This window comes from Bombus terrestris, chromosome 3, assembly GCF_910591885.1.
Source record: "Bombus terrestris chromosome 3, iyBomTerr1.2, whole genome shotgun sequence".
Lineage (NCBI taxonomy): Eukaryota > Metazoa > Arthropoda > Insecta > Hymenoptera > Apidae > Bombus > Bombus terrestris.
The window spans coordinates 3,410,537-3,435,036 of NC_063271.1; the positions used below are offsets into that span (position 1 = coordinate 3,410,537).

Consider the following 24,500-nt stretch of genomic DNA (forward strand, 5'->3'; position numbering starts at 1 on the left):
AGAGCTTTCGGCCCTTTCGCGAGTTTCCATGTTTTCTCCTACCGAGCCACGGGTTGCAAGATAAACTCGGCAAGCTCGATCTCGTCGAAAGGAAAACACAAAAGAGGCAGTGACAAGAGACGAAAGAAAATGAGATACGTCGGCGAAAAAATATATTCTTCTCTGCATTAGTTTCAAAAACAAACAGGGAAAAAAAGAGAGTGGAGTCACGCATAGCTTACTCGGTATAAATACCGTACGACGCCCGTTCATCCCGACCATCCGCAAACGTAAAATTGGAAAACTTTCGACGAGTTGGTAAAATTGAATGACCATCGTGACGTCGTTCGCTGGAGCTGCGCCTAGTTGTTGAATTCATCTAATACCGGCGAAGTAACTCCAATCTCATCGAAGTTGCGCGCACAAACATTGACCCTGTCTCAGGTGCATCGATACCAGTCAGCTCGGAGAATGGGGGTGGAACGGTAACTAAACTCGTCTACGAACGTAGAACGCGATGGATACCTGGCGATAACTCGAGTTCAGCCGTAACAAGAGAAACTTGACGAAACGGAAGTTTTAAAAATCGAACGTGTAATTATCCGCGAGAATCGTTCGGTTTTACGAGTCTTTTAGCAAAAAGGATGAACACGTTTTACGCTCGCCACCGAAGTTTGATTAGTTCGTCTACGTAAATGGAGTAGCGGCTGCGTGCGAACGAGCTCGTCGCGAAACACGAGTTGAATTTCATTCGTGCCGCGACTGCAAGCACTCACCTTAACTTCCATCGGTGTATAAACGACAAAAAAATCTATCGGTTTATAGATAATCTTTGAATTTATTATTTAGAGGCTGGACATGAAAGATGGTTTTCATGTCGAGTAGATTAGACGAGTTCCCCGGGGTATGGAATATCTCGAGGAAAGGTAAAAAGTCGATACGTTTCGGTATCTCGATTTTTCGATAAACGATACCGTTTATTTGCAAATGATGGTAATATTTGGTTTGGTCTTAAATCCAGGATAAACACCGTGCCTCCGACAATCAGGATTTCTTTCGAGACGTAACGTTCCAAAGGTCGAATGGTAATTTAAAAATTCGAATCGTGTATTTTTATTGAATGATGTTGTTTGATAGTGAAATATGAAAAAGGTTTTCATGGATGCATGGGTGTCACTGGATATATTACATACGCATATATCGTCAAAGGGGGAAAAGAAGAGAAGAGAAACCAGGGCATGTTTATGTTTTAAAGCAAATAATACAGCGTTGTAATATTACGTTAACTAACAGTTGAAAACCGCGTGCTACGTGTGTATAGAAAAATTAAAAGCGACCGTAATAATAATCTAAATAATTAGCGAATCGTTGACAAAATAAAGATTAATGAAACAACCAGAAAGATGAAATAATGAAACATCCAGAATTATCATTTATCAAATATCAGGATAAAGGTCTTCGTCAGAAATATCAAGAGTAACAAACGTAGCTCCGTTACGTACCTTATAAATTATTCAACGACTTAACACACGTATCTCGTCAAATATTCCCATAGTTCACCTTCGATTCGCGCGTCCCCACACACGATATAATCTCTGCCAAATATGTAATCCACGCAACGACCGCAAATGCAACCGTTAAATTTCCAGTAAATATTCTCCGAACACAGAATGAACGATGGTAATTACCGTCAGCACGGAGAAATGCCAACTCTTCGCTCGTAGATTGGTCCACAGGTTATTCCGACTGGTGCCCTTCCGAATAAGAGAGCGGAAGCATTGACCCTACTACCTCAGGTGCAGCATCAGGTGCTCTAGCGCTTGGTAGGGAGTCAGGTGCACGGGGAGGGAAAAGGTAGAGAGAGGCAGCGCGCGCACGAGAGAGGGAGAGAGAGAGAGAGACGAGTAGAAGCGGATGGCTACGAAGCGACACAAGCAGCTAGCACGGCTGCAGTCTAAAATACGCTGGGTATTCGGTGGGGGTGTGCAGGTGGAAGAGAAGGTCGGAAGGTTACAAGAGCGCAGACGCCGACTGAAAGCATCGAGGATAGTACCCGGCACGGTGCCGAAGTACCGGACAGAGCTAGCTCGTCCGCAACGCTGTGTTCGTCTAGCAACGAGTCGGTTCACCTAGGACACGATCCACGTTCACCTGCTTCCTTCGACCGAACCTATCGAACGCATCATCGGCCGTTCGAACGTTCTTCCTGAACTCGTTGCGAGCAACCAATCCACCCGGCCGAATCAAATCACTGCACCGTCGAACACGAGTTACCGGCGGATCAACGAGGGGCCGCTTTCCCGCGCTCCGTATCTACACTCGGGTTTTCACCTGTTAACCGAGCCATCGCGCTCTTCTTCTTTTCTCAGAAGCTAGCGTTCAGGTAAGTTCTTCGTACGGTGAATTTTCATACAGATTTTCGAAGGTGATTGTCGCGTTCGTGGAAGATAAGGAATAACACGCGGATCTTGTTCGATGAGGGTTTGAAACGAATTTTCAAAAGGGGTGAAAATGGGGGAGGGTGCGTGACCTGACACGCGGAAGATTCGTAAGGTACATACCTATGTTTTGGATTGCTTATCGTCGGAATTTTAAACGCGATTTTAGATCAAAATACCTATAGATTAAAATATTAGTTCAAATATATCGTTCAAGTACTTAAAAAGTATTTGTATTGCGGAGTATCAACGTTGAATCGAAAAGAGGTTGCAAACATTAGAAAGTTTCGTCATGATTTCGATAGCATCGCTCTACGGGTTCCTTTAATAGTCTTTCCGCTGAAACGAGGTTCTCCGATTCATCGCATCGCTCGACAAACTACGTACATCAATGTACCCGCATAGGCGTAAGTGAAAACAGCCGGTGCTTTGACCGGCTGGTCTATGCTAGAAACATTCTCAAACTCCTCTGGGTAACATGTGAATTACCTAAGCTTCGTGGAATATTAAATCGCAACCATTGTATTTGCCTAAAAACTTCAATGAATCTTAATGAAATTTCCATAGACCTCGCAACGTCAGATCCTGCCTACAGGGAAACGAAAATTCTCCTATAAAACTGTTATTCACGAACATTTTCATAAAACAGTGGCTCGTTTATTCGATTACTTTTGTATTAGGAGCAAATGCTAGACAAGTTGGAGAACAAGCTACGTGTATCTGATGCGATATTAACGCTGTCACATCCGATATTGTGGATCATGCATTCTCGTTACGTCACTTGACGCGATGTAACCTCTAATCTTCCTACGCAGATTTTCACACGTACACCTGCGTATTGAAACGACGTGGTTGAAACAACCTGAATTTCGATTAAAACCTAATGAAAGTTCCCGTATCGAAGTACATATCTTTCCGCTCGGAGGCGGATTTCCATCAACGGTTAGTTATCTCATCAACGCTTCAATTTCGGTTCGTTCTTTTCATTGCAACGTTCTCGATTCATTCCCCCGAAATAACGAGAACGATAAAGGAGAGCTTGTTGCTTCTGTGTATCAAGGAACGAAATTAATGTAAGACGGGAAAGTCTGTAAACATCTCATTGGCCCCTCGAAAACTCTATTTAAAGATACAGCTTCCATCGCGATAAGGTGCGTGCGCGAGACACTATGCTTTCTAGTTACTTTAATAACGATCCGACTTCCATTTATTGCCTACAAAGCGGCTGTAAATTTCATCGTTATTAAACCCATTGCACACGTAGTCTGTCTGAAGAACTCCTTTGAGTTTTCTCTTGATCGTAGTCTTGATTAAAATCTCAGCTTCCCGAAAGTAATTTGCCTATTAAACGCGAGTTTGTAGTTCGTATTTTGCATTCCCTTTTCCCGAAACGACACGGAGAAACACATACGAATCTCGATACAACGTACTAGGTTATCGGCATATCCCACGTCGATGTTCCCTTGTTCCCCTTCGGTCTTATCTGTGCAACTGTTCCGTCAGGTGTCGGAAATGGCGCGGTAGATTGCGCCATTTACCAAAGTCCTTTCAGACCGCGACTCCAGCACAATCCCCGCGAATGCACGCGTGCCACTTTTAACGACACGTATTTCGTCCATCGTTGTTCGATTTCATACAATAGATTCACGAGCATCCTCGTTTCGTTTTGAATGATAGATGTGCAAGCAATGGGAATATTTATGGCCGAGAATCGTATTTTAGGTCAGGTTTCATATCAATCGAAGTTCTCGAGAAAAATGATCCACATTTACGGGTTCTTTAAAAGCAATTTCCATTTTACCATGACAAGATCAATTGTCATTTTTTTTAACTAACGTTTTCGGTTTCAGACTGATTTCGTTGTTCCATAAACATGGCATTGAACTATGATCAGGTTGTCGCGGAAAAATGGCGATCTCGAAATGTTATTTTGTCAAGAAGTGGAACATGCGGGAAACATGTCACGTGTTACTATAAACTTTCGCGTGAAAACATTTACAGAAGGTAGAAATTTACTTTTCTTTATTAAATCCATTACTTAGCTTCTTTCACGACCGCTCCATCTTACGAACGTCTCATGAAATCATATTATTCTCGAAAAAGGTTTTACAAAATTTTCTTAGACATCCAAGAAAGCTATGTTGATTATAAATTACGTACGTTCAAACAAGCAGAAAATGTTTAGGAATTTCTACTTGTTGTTCCTGGACAACGTACATTTCTTCCCGGATAAAATTGCGCGGCGAAACAATATAAACTCTGCGCCCGAGAGCAGTCGTCTAACATGCAAATTCGCTGGATAATTCTAAACTCACGTTTGGAAAAAGAGAATTGCCCGCGGAAAATAGCTGTAAGAGCCACAAATAAGATTAAATTTAGAATCTGGGTAGTTGTTTTCAGCGAGCTCGACGATCGAGAGCGTCGTATTTTGTTTGTTTTGTTTTCCAAAGTGTGGCTCGTGATCGCGATAGAACGTGATAATTAACTGTCAGGAAGTTTGGCAGAATTTCGAAACTGCCCATTTGTTCCAAGTCTGAAAACACGACCGAAAAATTCATGGAAAGTTTTCGTACAATCATCGTGACGACTATTATCGCCTGGCCGGAACTCGAAACAAGTTTCTCGAGGACGACGAACACAGTGGATACGAGATAATACGTTTCACGGGTTTCTTATTCTAATTATGTTTATTCTACGACACTTTGAAGCTTTCCTGCGAATGGTAGCAACGCGATTTCATGGCGTCTATGGTTAATGTTCTTTCCATCAAAATTAACATATTCGCTGATCTCCGACTTTCATCAAGTAACTTTCATTTATCATATTTGATCACATACTTCGCCGGGCATAGGTATTACGACATTCGCTAGTTACATTTAATGGAAAATTCTGAAAAAGCTTTACCTCATTTAGAATCCACGGATTTGAACAACAGGGATCAATGAATTGACAGATTTATACTAAAACAGTCGGAAGACGAAAGCAGTAGAAACTATTCAATTTGTACCGTATATCAAGAAATGGCAAATGTGTTTGACCAGCAGGATATGTGTTCGATATGAAATACTTTGGAATTTTCAGATTCGCTTTGACCCATGTCATTACCATAGACATAAGCTAAAAATGCCAACTCGGATCCACAGCGAATAGAATTAAAAATCGCACAGTGTTAAATAACAAAAATTTCGCTCCCATTGTTTTATAAAAGCTCGTCCTAATTTCGTTCTATTTCCAGCATCTCTTGCGATATATTCAGTGTGTGACTGGAATAACGTTGTTCGTTTTTACTCGCCGCAAATTAATTAGTTGACGGTTTAACGTTCGTCTACGCATTGTGTTCCTACTTGTGCGCGTCGTGTCGCTCAACTACTCGGTGTCTGTCTTTGTCCGCGGCGGTGGTTTCGAGTAGATTTTACCTCATTCTCTGTTTCCCGTAACGACGCCTGGACTGAATAATTCCGGGCTATAGGTCCCAAGGCCTAACTAGAGGCAAGAGGTCTCGTGTCACGAGCCGCAAACCGCGAAAGAGCACGCGCGAGAACGTGTCGAATGCGCTTTCCTCGCTTGCAACTGCATCCTTCGCAAGTGTAATTCACCATTGCTGTGCAACCGTGTCGACAGTTGACCTGCATCATATTTAACTGCAACTTCATAGAGCATACAGAGTGTCCAAATTAAGTGATTTAATTTGAAGATATGCACCGTGGAAGATACCGTAGAAAGTTTTTCTGTCCACGTTCTACGTGTCGTATAAAACATTTTGAAATTACATTAGCGTAGCGTAAGACCGTCATGATTACATCGGTATTTGAAACTAATCTGATATTTACTGCAGGTATATATTTTATAAAATTGTTATACTTGTTATACTTGTACATAATTGTTATACCGAACGAGTTTTGCGAGTTTTATATACATCGTTAAACTTGTTTCAAACTTTACCAATATAATCATGATGGCCAGATCTTGGTAACAATATTAATAAAATTTCGGAATGCTTCGAATAATACACGCGATACATTTATGGAAGATGTCCAAAATTGTTGAATATTTTTGCATTTCATTGAATATCGAGCATGTGTACATTGTAAATTCAGAACTCGAAAATACTTCGCGAGTGTAATATAAATTTCCCGAAATAAAGTATTCAATTTAGACATACGTGCTGATCTTATTGCCAGAGATCTAAATTGTAAATTATATGTTCAAAGGAGATTACATATGATTCGAGCGACAGATCATGAAGCTTTGATTATGACACCATGGTGCGTCATTGTGCGTTTCGGTGTCACTACTTTGATATTCAATTATTCAACGTAGGTATAGGAATTACGTGATACGTAATCTTTCAGGATAAGCGCGTTAATTGGAACGAGCTAACCGATGATATATTCATAGCTTTTCGCGAGACATCTGTTGCATCCGAGCGAAGCGACGATGTCCTATAATGATCGCGGCAAATTGTAACGAGGTTAGATCTTGGTTCAGGTAACATCATTCTGGTACATAGCTCATTCCTGCTGATATTACACAATGATCGTTTCGGCAAATTGCATTTACTGCAAGGCAAGGTGACAAACGATAAAGGTTAGAGTATTGGTCAATAACTGACCGTGTAAATTAAACGCGCAAGCAACGACAACGCACGTGAATATCTCATTTATACGACACGTATTATATAATATTCTTTATTGTAATCCACGATGTCAGCATATTATATATGATCTCGATTTATGATCATGTAATATTCTTACGTTCAAAAACTCATAAACATAAATCTACGAATATTTCGATTTGAGTACTGCGAAGGATATAATTGCATTCACCCTTTGCATGTTCGTGCGCCATTAAGAACGAGCAACTCTATTAACGTCTGTATATCTTTATATTTAGCAAGAGTTCTATACCTTCCCAAAGGTCTCGGATAAGTTTGCACCCTTCATTTATCATCAGGGAATCTGTTAAATTATTTATCGCAGCAACTTCTTTTATATAACTTCGTGAAAGGAACTACCGTGGATTTAAATAAGAACACCTCAAGATCTTAAGATCTGAACTGGAAAAACCGAACATCTTTCCCACTAACTTACGACTTCTAGCACTTTAAACTGCGTACACGTTCTCTTACTATTTTTAAAGTACTATGAAAAGAGTGGTAATTAGTTTCGCGCCAGGCAAACCGCATTCTACTCGACTGCGACCCGAAACGCGGTTAAACAATAACAACAGTATACAATTCGAATTCGTGGAATATTGTTCGCAACAGTAACGATTAATTGCGATTCGGCCGCATCAACGCGGAACAATAAGTCCGTGAAACACGGTTCGTTGAGGACGCTGTCGTCGGGAAACAGTTGTGAGAGCGACTCGGCAAGGACAGCGAGCGGACGCCTTTCTAGCCATAAACCCACAGGATGTACGTGCACGACCAATTAACGTTGCACGCTAGACGCAACGAAACGAGGGATGAGGGGACCACTATCGATAATAATGTTTAACTTCGTGCACTCTGCGCGCGGACACTGCTATCGATTGCACGGAACAACATGACGACGAAAAGATAGGACTTGGAAGGAGATAGAAGGCCATACAGACCGATTTACCTCTGATCTCTGTGGGCGTAAAATGAGTTTCAAGATCTTGTGAGATTGAAATACGAAATGTGATTTCTTTATTTGGTATAATCATCCACGACTATTACAGTTAGTTAACATTTATGCACTCGCAAGGTGTTAGAATCATACGACTGGTCGTCCCATTCCATTATAATTCAAAATTCTTCGTTGCATGTGATTCTATTATTGCCACTAAACGGAGGAAAAGTTACATAACTGGTCATTTATATTGTAAATCTTTTGAAAATAATGATTTCTTTATTCAGCGATTTCTTCTTTTTTTTATATGTTCTTTCATTTCTATTAAAGGTAAATTGTCTATATCACATTTACATTTGCAAAGACTGGAAAACGGATTTAACCGAAATTGCTTTGTCTCTATGAATTTTTTGAAAGAAGAAACGATGTTGATTCATGTGGAACCGGTTTAAAAGACCGAGTTACAAATTGAGAATTAGAATGTTGCCTCGGTATAGCGGATTGAATTTTAGTTTGGATCGCGGATTAGGTGCCGCTCGAGAAAATTTACTTAGGATCGGTATACGGTTTATCAATCGATTCCTGTGTACTTTACGAAAGAAAAGTAGTTGGCAAGGACGGTTCGCCACCAAAACCAACGAATTTCGGCCGACTGAGAAATTAGATTTTCGTTGAATGGATAATATTTTGGTCGGTGAATACTCGCAGAAATTTACTTAGGACAGGCGCAGCGATCCAGCGAATGCATAAAATATACGAACTAGGTAAGGGGTTTCGCGTTAAGAAGAATAATGTCTTTCTCCCTTTGCCCGTCGTATGTTAGGGCGATACCGTCGCGTTAGAGAAATAATTATGGTACGATGGTTACGGCAGATATCTAATTTCTCCTGCGGTTAGCCACGGATGTGACTAGTATTTCGCCAACTAAGCAGTAGATATACCACCTATTCGTGTAGCCTAATACATATAGAGGCACGAATTTCGATGTCGAATATTTTTAATTTCCACGAAAATATCACATATTTTTACAAACGACAAAGTTCGAAATTTTTTGCAGCGTAGGAAGAATAGAGAATCAAATATTTTGAAAGAAGTAAAAATACGGATTTTCGGTAGAATCGCATTGAAAACTTGCAGTCGGATATTCGGAAATTGAAATCGCGTTTGCCGGATAATTCTTCTTCTACCTTTCATTTTTCATCTCCTCGTTTCGCACTCTTGCGTCGTTGCTTTCGAGTCGCTTCGAAAAAGATTGATCTGTCTTGCGGTTCTCGATTCTGTCTCCTTTGAACATCGATTCGCCGAGTTTGCCTGCTTCTCTACAGCTTCAACCGCATAGATAGCGTGCTCCGCATCGGAAATTTCGCTGTTTCAAGATTGCAGATTCATCAGGAATACGTTATAAGGTTCGCGGTTTCGTTCCCCGTAGCTCTTGCATTTATCTGGTTCAGCGATTCGATTCGCATTATCCTCCTCTAGCCAGCTGCAGTTCGCTCCGACTTGCTCCTACAATCCGCTTTGATCCGCTAGAGCTCGCGTATACTCGCTCCAATCGTCTTCTACTCGCGTGATTTCGCTCTGAGTAACTTCTTAACGACGCGAGTCGTGAATCGAAAGAAATCGCGTAAGAACTTGCACTCGAGGACAGCGTTGCTCTAAACGAGGCAATTCGATAGAACGAGAAGGCAAGAAAACCAACTGAGATGAACTCTGGTTGAGTCAGGAAGCTGGTGTTTCTTGCGACGCGATAATAATTGCTCGATAATCGCGCCACTTTTTCCAACCATGTATCTCTAGTTTAATTATAGCACCGGCGGAGACACGAGATTAATTTCGCGCCGCGCACCTTCTATTATTACAGCGAGTGTTGCGTGATCCACTTTCGCGCCGCAGACTTTGTAACAACTTATAAGTGAGGTTCATCGGTAACAATTTTTTTAATTGAAACTTGCGTCGGTCTATCCCGAGAGTACGCAACTTGTTAGAAGTATAAATCAATCGTATCTCTACCTTACAATTCACAGGGTGACATGAAATGGTAACGCAATTTTCCAACTTCTTTCTTTTATGGGTGTATAATCTTCATTCTCGGAGGTTCATAAATACGGCTCCAGGCAATTAAGTAACTACGTTCTTCGAATAGGAACGATGATTAAACCGAGGATGCCATTTTTCTTTTTCTTTCCTTTTTGTTTTATAACATTCTTAATTCGCGCGATTAAATCTCTCAAAATATCCGGGTTAATCGCGTCATACGTTATAGGCAGGAGGAAAAAATTCCACAACGATATAACGAATTAACGATTTAGCGATTTAATTACGTCAGTTTGTGTTTAATTAACGCGCGAGCTGATAAATCATTCATGCATGAACATCGATGAAAAAAATAAACGTGCAAAAAATCATTCGGCATAATGGAACAATAGATTCTATTTCCACGCAGAAAGATACAGCGTAAAATGCCCGACTGTTTTCATGCGACGTTAGCGACGTTCCATAACGCTACGACGAAATTCAAGCCGGAAATTCGCTCAATGAGAAATCGCTTTTGAATCAACGCGACAGCGAACGATTTGTCGTGCGGCAGCTGTTGAAACTTTGTCAGTGAATGATCGCGTTATACGGATTCTCGCCTTTTTCATTTCCTATCCGTTTAATCTTTCAACACAGAATAACAACGAGATGAAGACCCCTCGAACGTAGGTTTATAAGCATTCATGGAAATGGTCATGGAAATGGTCACGTCGATTTAAAGAATCGAGTGCCAAACATCGAAACATTTTTGCATTCGTTTTCGATTACGCAGTTTCTCTAAGAAAACCGCCTGAAGAAACGGCTAATCAACGAGTAATCAACCTGGAAACCTTCTCTATCGTAGCTTTACAATCGATAAAATACAAACACGAGGCGCAAAAACATAGCGGAAGTTCCACGACGTTGCGAAGTTTCGGAAACAGGCAGCGGTTTGCGTCCCGCGAGAAGCTCTTACGTAGATTGCTCGAGGAACTCGTCCGTGAATGTGTCGATTTTTGAATTTACGACTGGCTTTGCGATGCTTTCTTCTCTTAGCATTGCGAATTATTAAGCGAATTTATTATTAGGCAATGGAACGATATAACGAACGATAATCGGCAAAATACTTCTGATGCGTCTTCCAATTATTCTCCGATCCAACTTCAGACGTAGAGAAGACACATTGGTCAAATTTTCGTTGCCCTTTTGGGACCAATCACGTTACCTTCGTGAATAGGCTTTTGGTGATACAGCTAATTCAAAAATCCAACTTTCTTCTAGGATTCAGAATCTTGTAATTGTTTTTATTCAATAGGAGAGATTTGTGCTTGTTTAGCTTTTTGTGTAAATACTATCCTTTTTACCGTTGCATACAGATACTAGTATTTTACTAGAGTGAAGCATACGTACTATACAAGTAATACTATTTTTTAGTACAACTGTTATCTTTCCTAGCATGGCAATTATCTGCTCGTTTTAGCTGTAGGTGAAGTTTTGGATCAAAAGTACATCTTTGTGCCTGCTTATATAAACTGTGATGTAGTATCATAGAGCGTTACAAAATCTTGTTAGCGGGAAATATTTCACACCACACTACGTTAGGATTAAATTTTTCTCGGTATCGTGAAATAACTGGCTGGACGTTTGCTAGGTATTCGTCTCTTTTTTACGGTTCTCGTATCCGGAGCTTACTGTTTCGCGCGATGAATGGCTGCATCGCGATAAATCGGGCGTCTATCGGCTGGGATTAATAACTCTTTGATGACGTGTAACTGGATACACAGATATCGATAAGTAGGGAAAATTCGATTTTACCCGGCTTCCAAAGAAACGTTTAATATCTGGTAAAGATGGGCTGATAGTCGGATTAAAATTTCATTTTCACCCGTGAATGGGGCAGGGAAAGGTTAACAGATTGTATCGAACGTATAAGAATCGATAGCGCGTGCTGTAATATGCCGCCCAGATAAATAACATTGTTCTGGTTCATGCTTTCAACGCGTATATTCATTGAGCAAAGTACAATTTACAATTCCGCGGTATTAAGCCGCGAACATTTGAATGGATATGGTCCCCCGTCGTATTTACATTCTCGTTACAAGCCTGCTTTAAGTTTCAAACAACCAAGTACACGTGTACCTGGCGAATGAACATTGGAATTTGAATTACTTTCGACTCGATAGCGCGTAAGCTTCAGCGGCAGAATCAATTTATATAGTTTCCGAAGATTCCATCTGATTTAAACGAGCGATAATGTAGTGGAAAGTACAATGCCACGATGGTACAATAGAAGGTAAACTCCTCTGCATGTAAATCGTTAAGCCGCTAAGAAGAATCTCTAAATGAGAAGAACGTCCGTGGTTCGAGCAAATTGTAACGGAGATTTCTCTCCTTCTGGAAAGATAAAATCGTATTAAACGGCGGGCCTTAATAGGAAAATTTGGTACTCGAAGTACTTGGCTGGAAGTAAACCACTAAAACGAAACTCCGCGAATTTCCCACCGTTCCACATGCCGAAGTTTGAATTACTTATCCTAGCAATTTATTACTCTGGCAATTTGCAAATTAACGCGACACGGATTTAATACGTTGTTGATTATGTTCGCTTTATTTTCACTCGATGAATATTACATTAATACGATAAATAATTGCACGATTCAGTAATCACTTTAACACGTTATTATATTTGAAAATATCCCTCCTATTTTTGTCAATCTTACGAGTTATTACTTGCCTCTCGAATGTTTAATCGATAATAACATTACTGGCCTAACTAAACATAATTCGCCAAACGCGCCACAATTTGAACACATAAACGAAATTACACGGGGACATCATCGTTTAATACAAAATCGATCAGACATCCCCGCAGAAGATGACAAACTGTACTATACAAATTGCGTTCGTTGTATGCAATCTCATCTCGATCAGTAAACGCTTCAATCTCCGATCGCGCAAATGCACGTCGAAATCCACTGAAATCTTTAATCGAAACCGATATTATTTCCGCCAAATTCTCCGTCAACTCGTAGCGCTGCACTTCATAATCGACTATCAATACGAATTAAAAAAAAAAAAAAAAAAACAAAAAAAGAAAAAAAGAAAAAGCGATCTACGTTCAGTTTAATGCCCGTTTCGAAATTAATCCCACGGAACAAGTGCGTTAAACGGATTGTTTCCACATGACTAAAAAATCAATTTTTTATGAAAGCTTTTCAATTATAACCTGTATGAATGATCGCGCGATAACTCGTGCAAATTATTTTTTAACAAACTTTTAACTCGGTCGATTTTTGTATGAAATATTATTCACGGCTGATGAATCTTGTTCTCGCGAACTGCGATCGTTTGTCTGGAATATCGATGAGGGATGTTTACCGTGACGTAACAGTGAACGAAATTTTTCTGCTTATTCGTCAGACTTTTCGAGAGAAAACGTCGTTGAATAAATTTCGCGTGGCGAGAGAAAAAGATATCCTACGGGCAAGGAATTTACAGACGCTAAGCGAAGAATAGAACGTTCGACGATTTCTCTCGTACAATGGATTTCGCGTGTCGCAGAAAATTGCACGGTTTATCTTCCTCCGTAGATTCTGTCCACCCAAACGAACCCACCGGTCGATCTTCATCGAACTTTAAAAAGATATTCTCGCCACGGTGCTTTCATCGCCTCATTTGTATTTGTAGCCCACTCTCTATCTTCGATCGTGGTTTATTTCCTCTCTGACATTGTTTCGCGACAAAATACCGGCTATAACGCGGCAATTTTTCTCCGGTTCCTTCGTCACCCTATTTTCGAAGCTACTGTACCATGTTTTGAGTCGATATCCGAAAACCAGCGAACGATATTCGAGAAATCTATAAAGTAATATCGTTGGCTTCCGAGAACTAATTTCATCGCAAAGTTCTTGACTCGATGAAATCGTTAAACCTACAGAACAATGTTTAAAGTGTAAACGATACAAATTCGTAAACGTGACTTCCGAGGATTTTCGTGTCACGGTCGAATTTCACATTCAACTCACGATCTCTTCATTGTTTACTCTCGAAAGCGGATTTTGTCGCGAGAAATCGTTTGCCCCGGTCGCATCCCGCCTCTATTCCACTGGAATATTGCTGTCCCAACTCACGATTCGGTTTGCATTTCCGTACTTCTTTCGTTGACCCCGATTCTTCGTATTCGACGTAACGTCTCTGCGCGTCAAGACCAAGACACAGTCTCCACGAACCAAACGAACGTGGAAATTGAAATCGGCCGGATTTGTGTGTGAGAGTCGAACGCACGGGACCGATCAGAATCCGGCACTGGCGCCGTAGAGAAATGAATTATGGAAAGTAGACATTAAGATTCATGTTATCGCGAGAACTTGTACTCGAGCTGCACAAGGGAATTAAAGTTTGCTTCATTGTTAATCGAAGCAAGCGGATATTAAAAGTCGTGAGAAGAAAAATTGAATAGAATCTGTGACGCGTCTTTGCCAAATTACTTTTTTACTGTATTATTGAATTACCTAATAATGTCGCCAACGAGCTATCTGATAAAGAGAAAATAATTTTATCAAATCTATAGATTTTCTCACGATGAAATTTGTAAATGAAATCGATTATTCTTCGACGAATCATTTTCAAATACGAGCTGCAAAAATAGAAGTGTAAAATTCCGCACACTTAAAACTGAAACAAGCACGTATTTTGTAATATACGTTACAGTTAATGTCGAGAAAAATATCACGAATTCCGCTCGACTACGTGTAATTGTCCTCGTGAACGGACAGCTCGTCATCGTTATAATTGTAACCCTTCGTGGAAACGACGCGTATATCACGATGCTGTTTAGAAGTTCCACAGGTCGACACCCTTTAACGAGCGGTTGGCGCCGTGTTTTTTTAATGAGATACGATTTTTTCCCCGACTTATCACAAGGAAAGAGGCCATAATCGATGTAAAGAGACGCTCGACTAACCCCGTAATGATATTTGAAATTTATGCGTCGTTGCGAGCTGCTTCACCACTTATCGAGCATCGCGTCGCCTGCGTTATCGCGGCTTAACCCAAATACGCGGTAACAAGTGTCACGTGCGTTCTCCTGTGTCCACATTGGAACACAGATGCGACATATTGTTTAACAAACGTTCGTCTCTACCGCGAGCCACGTGTTTCTACCTCGTGAAACAATTTTCCTGATGTAGGTATCAAAGGTCATGGGATGGAGACTTTTGGAATTACGTGGACGAACTCGAGGGAATCGAAAGGATCTAGGCAGAGAAGAAATGGCTGGGATTCTAGCCTGCTTTTTTCCCCTCTGTAATTTAATCAATGTTATTGGCAGACCTGGAATTTCGAGTGGTCGACATCAGTCGGTCGGATTTCGATTCTTGTATCTGAACGAAAGATCAGCTGGAATAAAATCGAGTCGAGGAATTCTCGAATTCTCGTTTTATGCTCTGAAACGTTTCAAAGGAAATGCTTAGTATCGGATTAAAACGAGAACAAACAGTTCTTTCTTATTTCACTCAAACTTAAATCGGACTGAAAATGATCGAAAGAAGACAGCAGGATTAAACAATGCAGACAAAAGTTCCTTTTTAAGACAGAAAGTTGTATAAAAGAAAGAAAACTTTATGCGGAATAATCGATGCTTTTAAATTCAGTTCAAAGAAGATTACACATGAGCGCAAGAATCTCGAGATAAATCACGAACTCGAGATAAGGGACACTTTTCTATTTCACTTAACATGCATATAAAAGTTCCTCGAGATCGTTGCAAAAGATACAAAAGCAAGATTTGCCAAAACTAGGCGATGCAAGCTCACGAGGGAGCGATTCAAGCGGGCGTTCAAGCGTATTAAGAGGCCAATAGTCTAGTCTAGGTATACCCATGGAGCGACAGTGGTATTAAGAGAATCTTCGCGATTAGTATGAGAACTACTGACCTCTTTGAAACTCTCGAAGATCGGGATTAGTCTATATCCAAGTGTCTGCTTTACAAATCCTCTGCTTATCTTCCGATGCACTTCCGGGATTTTACCAAATTAATCAGTAATCAAAGAACCAATATTCATGTTATATTTATACGTTAACCTTTGGTATATTTTAAGATGCTATATGTAAAAGACAGAATAAAATAATAGTAAATGACAGAATAAATGTCAGATATATATTTTTAGCAATTTTTCTATGCATCTTGTTATTAAATAATTCTAACCTATGAGAACGAACGTAGAGAAAGAACAGTTATAAAAATCTTTGCAAACAAGTAGATCATCTCCGAGCGATGCGTTTCTATGCGCAGCTCTTCTCAATGATTAGATAATAAATTTACATCGTATCGTAATAGATTAATAAAATTATTTAGACAATATCTATATTTAAAGGTAGGCCAAAGGGCTAGGTACATAGTCAGTTACTATTTGTTATTTTCCTTCTCAGAGACTATGTGTATACTTAAATGTCAAGAGATAAAAATAGGAATATAGGACTCGTAAATTATACGCGCCAAATGAACATTTTGGACGAATAAAATCGAAGATTTCTGGTAGAATTTCCATTACACTCGGCAGAAACGTTCGTGTGATAAAGATATTATACCAAGAAGACCTTCACCTTAGTATAAAAAGGGATAATTGCGATGTCTGACGATAGGAAGCGAGGAAAACATCAATTTGAACCAATTTCGCCAATCTCGCGTATTTGTAAGTTTGTGTATTTCAATACCACGAATCAACACAGTACGAGAACTTATCAAAAGCTCATCTTGAAGGGTTACGAAGAGAAAACGAATTTCTTCTTTATGTCCCTACTTGTTCTAACAATCTTTCGTTTCTTCGAAACTGTCTTACGGGACGGGGGGGAACATCGAATCACTCGAGGAGAAACCTTTTCTATGGGCGTTGATAGAAAGGAACAGTATTTACCATCGCGTCGAATCTCGTGACAGAATCTACGTTTCTCTTAGAGCCGAGAAAACATGTCGTTTCTGCTATTTGTCAGTGCCAAGCAGAAGATGAATTTTTGGTGGTTTATCCGTCGGGTTAACGTTTATAAATCGCAATGTACTGAAAGGAACGATCCTCCACAATGGTGCGAGCAGAGATTTCGTTTCGGAGATAATTCCTGATAAGAAATCGATCTTGATGACGTACGAGAATGTCTTTTTGAAACATTAAACTCTGTTTTGAAACGATGAAGAAGTTAGCAAAAAGGAATAAGAGGGCAGTGTATCGATGCTGAAGAAGAAGAAGAAGAAGAAGAAGCGACTCATCCATCAATCAGAAGCAACATATTTATCAATCTCCCTCGAAACATATGTCACTCGTCCAAAAAGTAGTTTTAAACCATCGTCGACGTCATTAGCATCGAACTGAGACGGCTTGCTTCAGCATCGACTAACTAAACAGGCCAACGAAACTAGAGCAATTGCTTTCCATCTCGTTAGAATACTTCCAGAAGATGCAAGAAGCACGCACAGATCTGGCTACGATCCTCGATACAATCCACAGCCCGAATCTCATGACAAACGTCACGTCGTAAATTGCCGTCGCCGCTCGTAAACGCAACGATCACCAATAAACGCAACGGGACGATGATGCTCGTACCAAAAAAGCCTCGTAATTCATGGCGAATATCCTCGCTGTCGAAGAAGCGTCTCCTCAGTGGCGAAGAGGAAGTACCGTTCGTAGCATTAATGTTGGGTTCGACGACGCGAGGACGTGGGACGGCGGCAGCGTCAGCGACACCAAAACATCGACCAAAACCAGAGTAACGCCCTGAACGTTCCAGTTGGACCGAGTTCAGTCGAAGGCAATAGTAAATTTCTTGCGTGTCAAGATTGTAGAGGAAGACGGCTAGAGAGAGAAAGAAAGAAGGAAGAAGTACCAAGTATGTTTAGTGCTCCCAAAATGTCTCCGCTATCGAACAAACGCACACATACGTACATTCGTGTAGTCAACAGCGTGACTCATATTCGCGTTTGTTTATTTACGAGCATATACCGATCGCTGTTGAGAAAATTGTGCGAGCAATGACGCGATGCGACGCGACGCACATTTGTAAAGGTGTGGTCGACACACGCGTATCGCTCTGGCTACGTTTATATAAGTTGTGCGTGTATTTTATTCAACATCGCACGAAACAAGGCCACAGGAAACGACGAAGGGGCTTTCTCGAAGAAAGGAGTTACTTTTGTTAAGGGACTGTTGTAGTGATATCTATAAAAGTGAACCTCGTTGAGAAATGGGAACGATAAACGCAACTACTTTCCTTGACGCGTATTCTGGAAGACGACGTTGACTAAAATAGTAACTATCGTACGTCCGACGCGTAGTCAACAACCTCGTTGTCTTCGCGGAATGGAGAATGCTCCATTAATATCGCGGTTGTCCGGTACATTAAGGTCAACGAAAAGCAACGTGTCGTGGCTTTCGGAAGCTGGCCAACGGTTGGCAACGAACGCGCATAACTCATACGCGATTTGGCCGGTTTCTCTCGAAACGTCCAGCCTTCGTACGCGCACGGGAAGCGTTCTGCATGATCACTGACAGCGAATGACGAGTGAATTTTGTTACCGAAGTTGACTGGATCACGCAGAATGAAACACGAGCGACCGGTCAGGTTTCGATGCGTCGTTACGTGTACTGAAATACGGCCATATCATCACGTCATACGGATACGTAGTACGTAGAGAGGGAGAAAGAGGGTGTGTGTACGCGCGCGGTGGAATCTAGTATTGGACGATAATCAGCCGACTATGTGTGTGGATATAGAATGGTTGTGAGGCGGTGAATGCGTGCACGAGGAAAGTGGAGCAACGACCGGGAAGTCAGTCGGAACTAGCCGGCTCCATGCTGTCGGGTTTCGTCGTATTGCACCGATCCAGTTCAGACGAGTTGGAGTAAGGGCGGTGAGTACGACGTCGCCAATGTCGACGAGCAGGAGGGGGGCGCGATTCCCTTTCGGTTTTGCTAGTTTTTTCCCCATAGACACGACTTTGGCGTCCCGTCGAGTCAGAAACTCTAGGCATACGCCCCCTTCTTTCTTCATTTCTTTCTCTTCCTTCTCTTCTTTGCTCGCTCTATTTCTCGCCCTGTTTCTCCTTTACCGCCTTTTCTTATTTCGGCCCTCGACGAGCTCATTGCGCTCTTTTTCTTCGATATCTAATCGCGTTACCAATATAAGGATATGTCACCGTAAGGATCATCTCGCTTCCTCCACGAGTTGCTTTCGAGCGAATGCTTGAATTGAACGCCGTCGGACGTGGAATAAGCTAGCCAAGTCAGCACGAGGAAAATGTTCGAGGAAACGCGCAGCCAATGCCTTGACGGATCTTGTTATTCTTCGACCCCACGTGGTTCAACTTGTAATTTCACCGCTCTTGCTCTTCCTCTCTGTGTTTTTCCTCGCACACGCTGTGATTAATCGAATCGACCTCTCCGTATCCTCGTGAATATTCGTTTCCAGTCCTTCGCACAGAATAATTTATAGCCTTGTTATATAACGTTATGAATGATAATAAACTTTCAAAAATCATACTCTTCTACATTTCTCTAGATGCACGTTGCGCAATAATGCGTTTCCAGATAACAGCTATTTTAAATATTTTTATTAGTTTTCTTAATCAAATACTCGATTCGTTTCGTATGATCAACGATGTGTTTGTCAAAACACGCATCCACTGCAACCACAGACTAACATTCCTGAGTGTGCAAAAGTGCTCCAAGACGATCGTTCGAGTATCGATTATCGTGTTGGTTCACGGGAAGAGTCTTAGTTGGCCGATAAGTTGTCGCAAATTTGTTGCCATTATTCCGTAGTGTCTAATTCAAGAGGTCGAGCAAGGTTGGTGAAGATATTTTCCGCCAGAGCTCTCGGGCCAATTATACCGTGTTTACGTGTGTCTGCGACCAGTAAATACCTTTATGACGGTAAATGGCGTGGGATTTTTAGACGGTCCTATGAACGGCCAAACCTTTTTACGTTACATACAAATTTCCACTCAAGCGCGTTAACACACCCTAAACGAGGGATTCTATAGGCGCCGTACTCTCTTCGCTTCATATCTCGATCATCGTAAGAGGAAACGCGTTTGATTTGCAGTTTACGCTTTCCCTCGTTAATATTCATTGGATAAAACGTCGCGTCGTTGCGATGGAATCGTTTTAACTCGGATAACGCGAAGTACGATGTTCGGGAGAATCTTCTCGCGAGAAGTAGTCATCGATATAGTTACAATCAGAATGCTTATTCTTATGCTACGAATATGTTATGAATATGCATGCGGAGCGTCGCAATTTTCTTAATTAAAAGGTCACTCGCTCGACTGAGAAGCAATTTGGTATAATAGGGAGCATTTTCATTTCTTGACAAAAAGTTGGTAATGAGGCCTTACTTCTTAGAAACCTTGGATCATCAGGAATTTCTTAAGACCTTTGTGGTCGCAGCGAAAATGTTAAAGAGTTCGTAATTAGAACCATCGCCGAGAAAAGGAAGTCACCGACTTCAACGTCGTTCGGACTGAACGAAAACAAACGAGATTCGAACGATAATTACAGCTGACTATAATTATAATCGTCAGAATTCGATGTAATCTCGACAATAAAACACGAAATATCTAATGGTGAAAAATTTCTAGCAACATCGTCCTTCTTTTTCCTCCTTTAATTACTCTTACCGTTTAATGGAAGTTAACCTTCTCGAGGAAAAGTTTAAAAGGTCTGAAAGTTTAGTTCACTTGGGGAAATACTTTCCAGGAACGTGTGCTAAATGAAAAATAAATCGGTCCTGGGAATTAACTTGTACAGATCGGTACGAACCCTGAAACGGAATTGAAATTACTCGTATGATTCGACAACGGAAAGCCCTTAGTTGCCCTCATGACCCGACGCGGTAGCCCTACGCCGTAAATCACACGCAGCGAGAGGAAAAACCATAGAATAGAATCCACGTGGAAAAATCGATGTTTGTCGAACCGTTCCATGGAAGGTTCCCTTTCGAAACTTCTTTTTAAAGTACAGCCGTCTTCGAACTACCTTAATGCTCGACCCGCCATTTACTCTTCTTGAAATACAATTTCGACGACTTCCATCACTTTATTCTTCCCTACGTTTCGAACGATTTGATATACCAAATTCGAATCTGAAAAAATTCGAGAATTCACTTGACGCGTCACGCCATAGTATTCTCGAGTTTTCCCCTAACGTAAAGGGAAACTTTTTCATCTTGTAATATCAAAAACGAGAGTATGATAAAAAAAAGTCTTCAAGTCCAGAGAAAAATAGTATTCGCTACGTGTAGGAAAAAGTCCTTAAAAAAATACAAGTTGGAAGATTATCATTTCAAAGATTTTAGTAGAAGGTTCAAGAGAAAATATAAGTAAAATATCGTTAGAAATTTCACCGCCAGAAATTTCTGAAAGAATACGTAATTCGAGGAACGAAACATTCTTCGTAACTTTAAAAATATTAACTTTTTAATTAATATGCGTTATAAATGTTCTTCCTCTGTTTGATAAATACTATCAATCTTTAAAATTCTCAGCTCATTTATTTCGCTGTCGTATATAACGTTTGAAACTAAATCTACCCATATAGAGACAAAATCCGTGTTCTGACAAGGAAAGTCAATCCGACGCAGAGATACACATGTAGTCGAGCGGTTATCCGCGTTGCAAGTCGGATTCAACGTAAAGTCAACGTTAAATCGACGCGACATCCTTTATCGGAAAACAGTCAAGTGACTTTTTCAGCGACCCGTTAACGCTGGCATTAACGCAATCATTGAATTTAATTAATGTCACAGCAGCGACGCGTCGTGCCATGACGACGCATGTCAATTTGATCGTTGCACGCCCGAATCCTCCGCTTTTTGTTCCTAGCTGTGGTCCTCTCCCCTCTTTTACTCGATTCTGTACTAAAATGTATCGCGAAGGTCGACGAAACAACGGCGTTTAAGGTCCGTTTCGCTTATCCGCCATCATCGACTCGTTGGACAAATATATTTGCTCGGACGTGTTTGTCGAAAAAAACACGGAGTTAGAGTGTCAGATAAAAGGAGAAATACGTCCGTCAAATTGGAAATAAATCGTTGAGGACTTTATCGCAACGTGGTATGCCACTTGATAAACCGACACACCTACCCGCATCATTTTTCTAGTTAATCTGAATATCGATCCTAAACGTATTACCCGCTTCCGCATAATTTTAGATTCTCGAACGGTACCCGCACCGAATTGCGTCGTCGTTTCGATCGTCACTGTATTTCATCGATAAATTAAAATCGGGTCTCGTGGAAACTGGCTCAGGACACCTACCGTGCTCTTTCCGTGCATTTAAGGGCAGGATTATGGTTGCAAATGGAAGAAAACAGAAGTCTAAGAGATACGAGAGCCTGAATCTACTTAGCTCGGATTATTTCGAAAAGCCGGGGATTTCGTGATGCATTTGATTACGCGAACAACGACGTAACGCTATCAATCCGGATATTTTACGTTCACGTGACTTATTTCCACTTTCTGTTCGTTCAATTTCCCAGCTGTACGAAAGGATTCGTTCGTCTCTGGGAAGACAGTTGCAATCCTATCGAAAAACAGTATTTTAATCCCACGATGAAGACGTTGGATTCGAGTAAGAATATCGAGGAATAAAATATTCGGCTAAACGGAAATGAAACGGTTTCAAGTATCGTTTATCACGCGCGTTTCGTGCTAACGTTGCTAGTAATAAGCACGATTTCTGTTAGTGAAACGCTTCTAAAGATTCGTAGAACCATAACTGCTACCCTCCCTCGAAAGGGATATCGTTTCTCTACGGTTAAACAAATCGCAACGCGTATATTTGTGCTACCGATCGCCGCGTTTCTTAATTGCCGTAATTTATATCGGGCGACATGCTTACGGTAATACGAATCGCGGCAGGCAGTTAACCGAACAGATTTTGACGCGACAGGTCGCTTCCTACAAAACGAAACTACACCGATCGATTTCGAACGCACTGCAATATGGCAGATTTGGAAATGTTTCGTATCGATGGAAATAAATTCTCGCGGAACCAGATTAAAAGTTAAACCGGCGGATCGATGGTTTACGAGGGTAATATCGCTGGAAATTGTTGATCAATACTAAGCGTCGATATCGGCTCGTCGAAGCTTTATGAAGCAATAAGCGGGAAGATTAAAACGTGCGCGGAGCACTGACCGAATCTCCTTTAACTCTTACCAATTCTATTCTTTTTCACTTTCAAAGTAATTGACGTTAAAAGTAGATCCTCGATAGAAGTTTCAATTAGCTTTTTGTTATATATTTTACGAGTTTATAAAAACTGAAGTATACGCTGCGCAAGATAGATTGCTACAGTATTTAGAAAAGTGCTGTCAGAAATTAACGCGCCAAGAATTTTAACAAGTGGCTACTTTTAAGCGTAATTTATAATGGCTGCAGGGAAAAAGGATGCACAGCATTCGCAAACAAAGCAGTGTGATCCTGTAGTTCGCCGTGAAATCCCTCCACCGTCCGTTTTTCTCCAGCTTGACTTTTCTTTAAAGCACGTCGAGTTCATTACTCATCTTTATCTATATCCACACCACGGCAATAAACCATTAAAATTTTTAACGAAACAACAAAGCCATTCCCTGTATGAAACAACGTGGCACGTTAAAGGGATGTTAAAATACTTTCTCGTCGTAAAATGCCCGGTAAAAATATTATTTTCTTCGTGGTAGCCAAAATCTCTATGTTTTCGTGTCTTTAATACATTAACCGAAAACATATGAAATGTCTTCTTTATCTAGATTACGTTGAGAATATCATTGTATATCATTTATACATTTATGTATTTATACGATAGACTGTGATAATTTGTCTGCGATATAATCTACCGAATAAAATTAAGCGTCAATTTATACTTTTGCTCGAAATACTGTCAGGAGCTTTATGGTATTCTCTCTGCAATAATATAATGGATACGTACAAAATTTAATTCATTTTCCTTTACGAATATGAATTTAATTACCTCGTGGCCAAAGTCATAGATAATATTAATATTATATTTGAAGGAATTACTACTAACGAACATACTATTCGTTTTCCAGGCGCTAAGTCCTAAATTTCCAACATAGTTTTTTATTTCCTCTTAGCAATATTAATATTCACAATAAACGGATATATAGATTTTACAATATCTAACAGAATAATATTTTTCCACGATAGTATTAAAAACATTATACAGATCTCGATGGCGCATATGTGTCAATTACAGCAACACAGTATTTTCATTGGTAAACTCGTTCTGATGGAAAACATATTTATCATAATAGAATAATACGAACATTTGATATATTACGACCTAATACAATATCGCGCTGATAATACGCCTGGTGTTGCACCGAACTCGAAAAGTACAATCAAAACAATCGGAGACGATATCAGCGAGGTTTTCACGCGGTTGCTTGGCAATTATCGTAACTCTCTATCGATCTACGAAGTCTT

General features: G+C 40.6%; 1 protein-coding gene across 3 annotated transcripts in view; it reads left to right on the forward strand.

Moving 5' to 3' along the window:
* Positions 1-1,988: 1,988 nt before the first annotated feature.
* LOC100647689 (ras-related protein Rap-2a) overlaps positions 1,989-24,500 on the forward strand; it is a 28,713-nt gene continuing 6,201 nt past the window's right edge. Inside the window, exon 1 of one of the 3 annotated variants that reach the window (XM_012320686.3) lies at positions 1,989-2,362. The gene's annotated coding sequence lies outside the window, so the exon portion shown is untranslated. Of the gene's footprint in view, positions 2,363-18,102; positions 18,322-18,481; positions 18,924-24,500 lie in introns of those variants that run through there. The other 2 variants (XM_012320687.3, XM_003394202.4) reach the window with 2 other exon arrangements.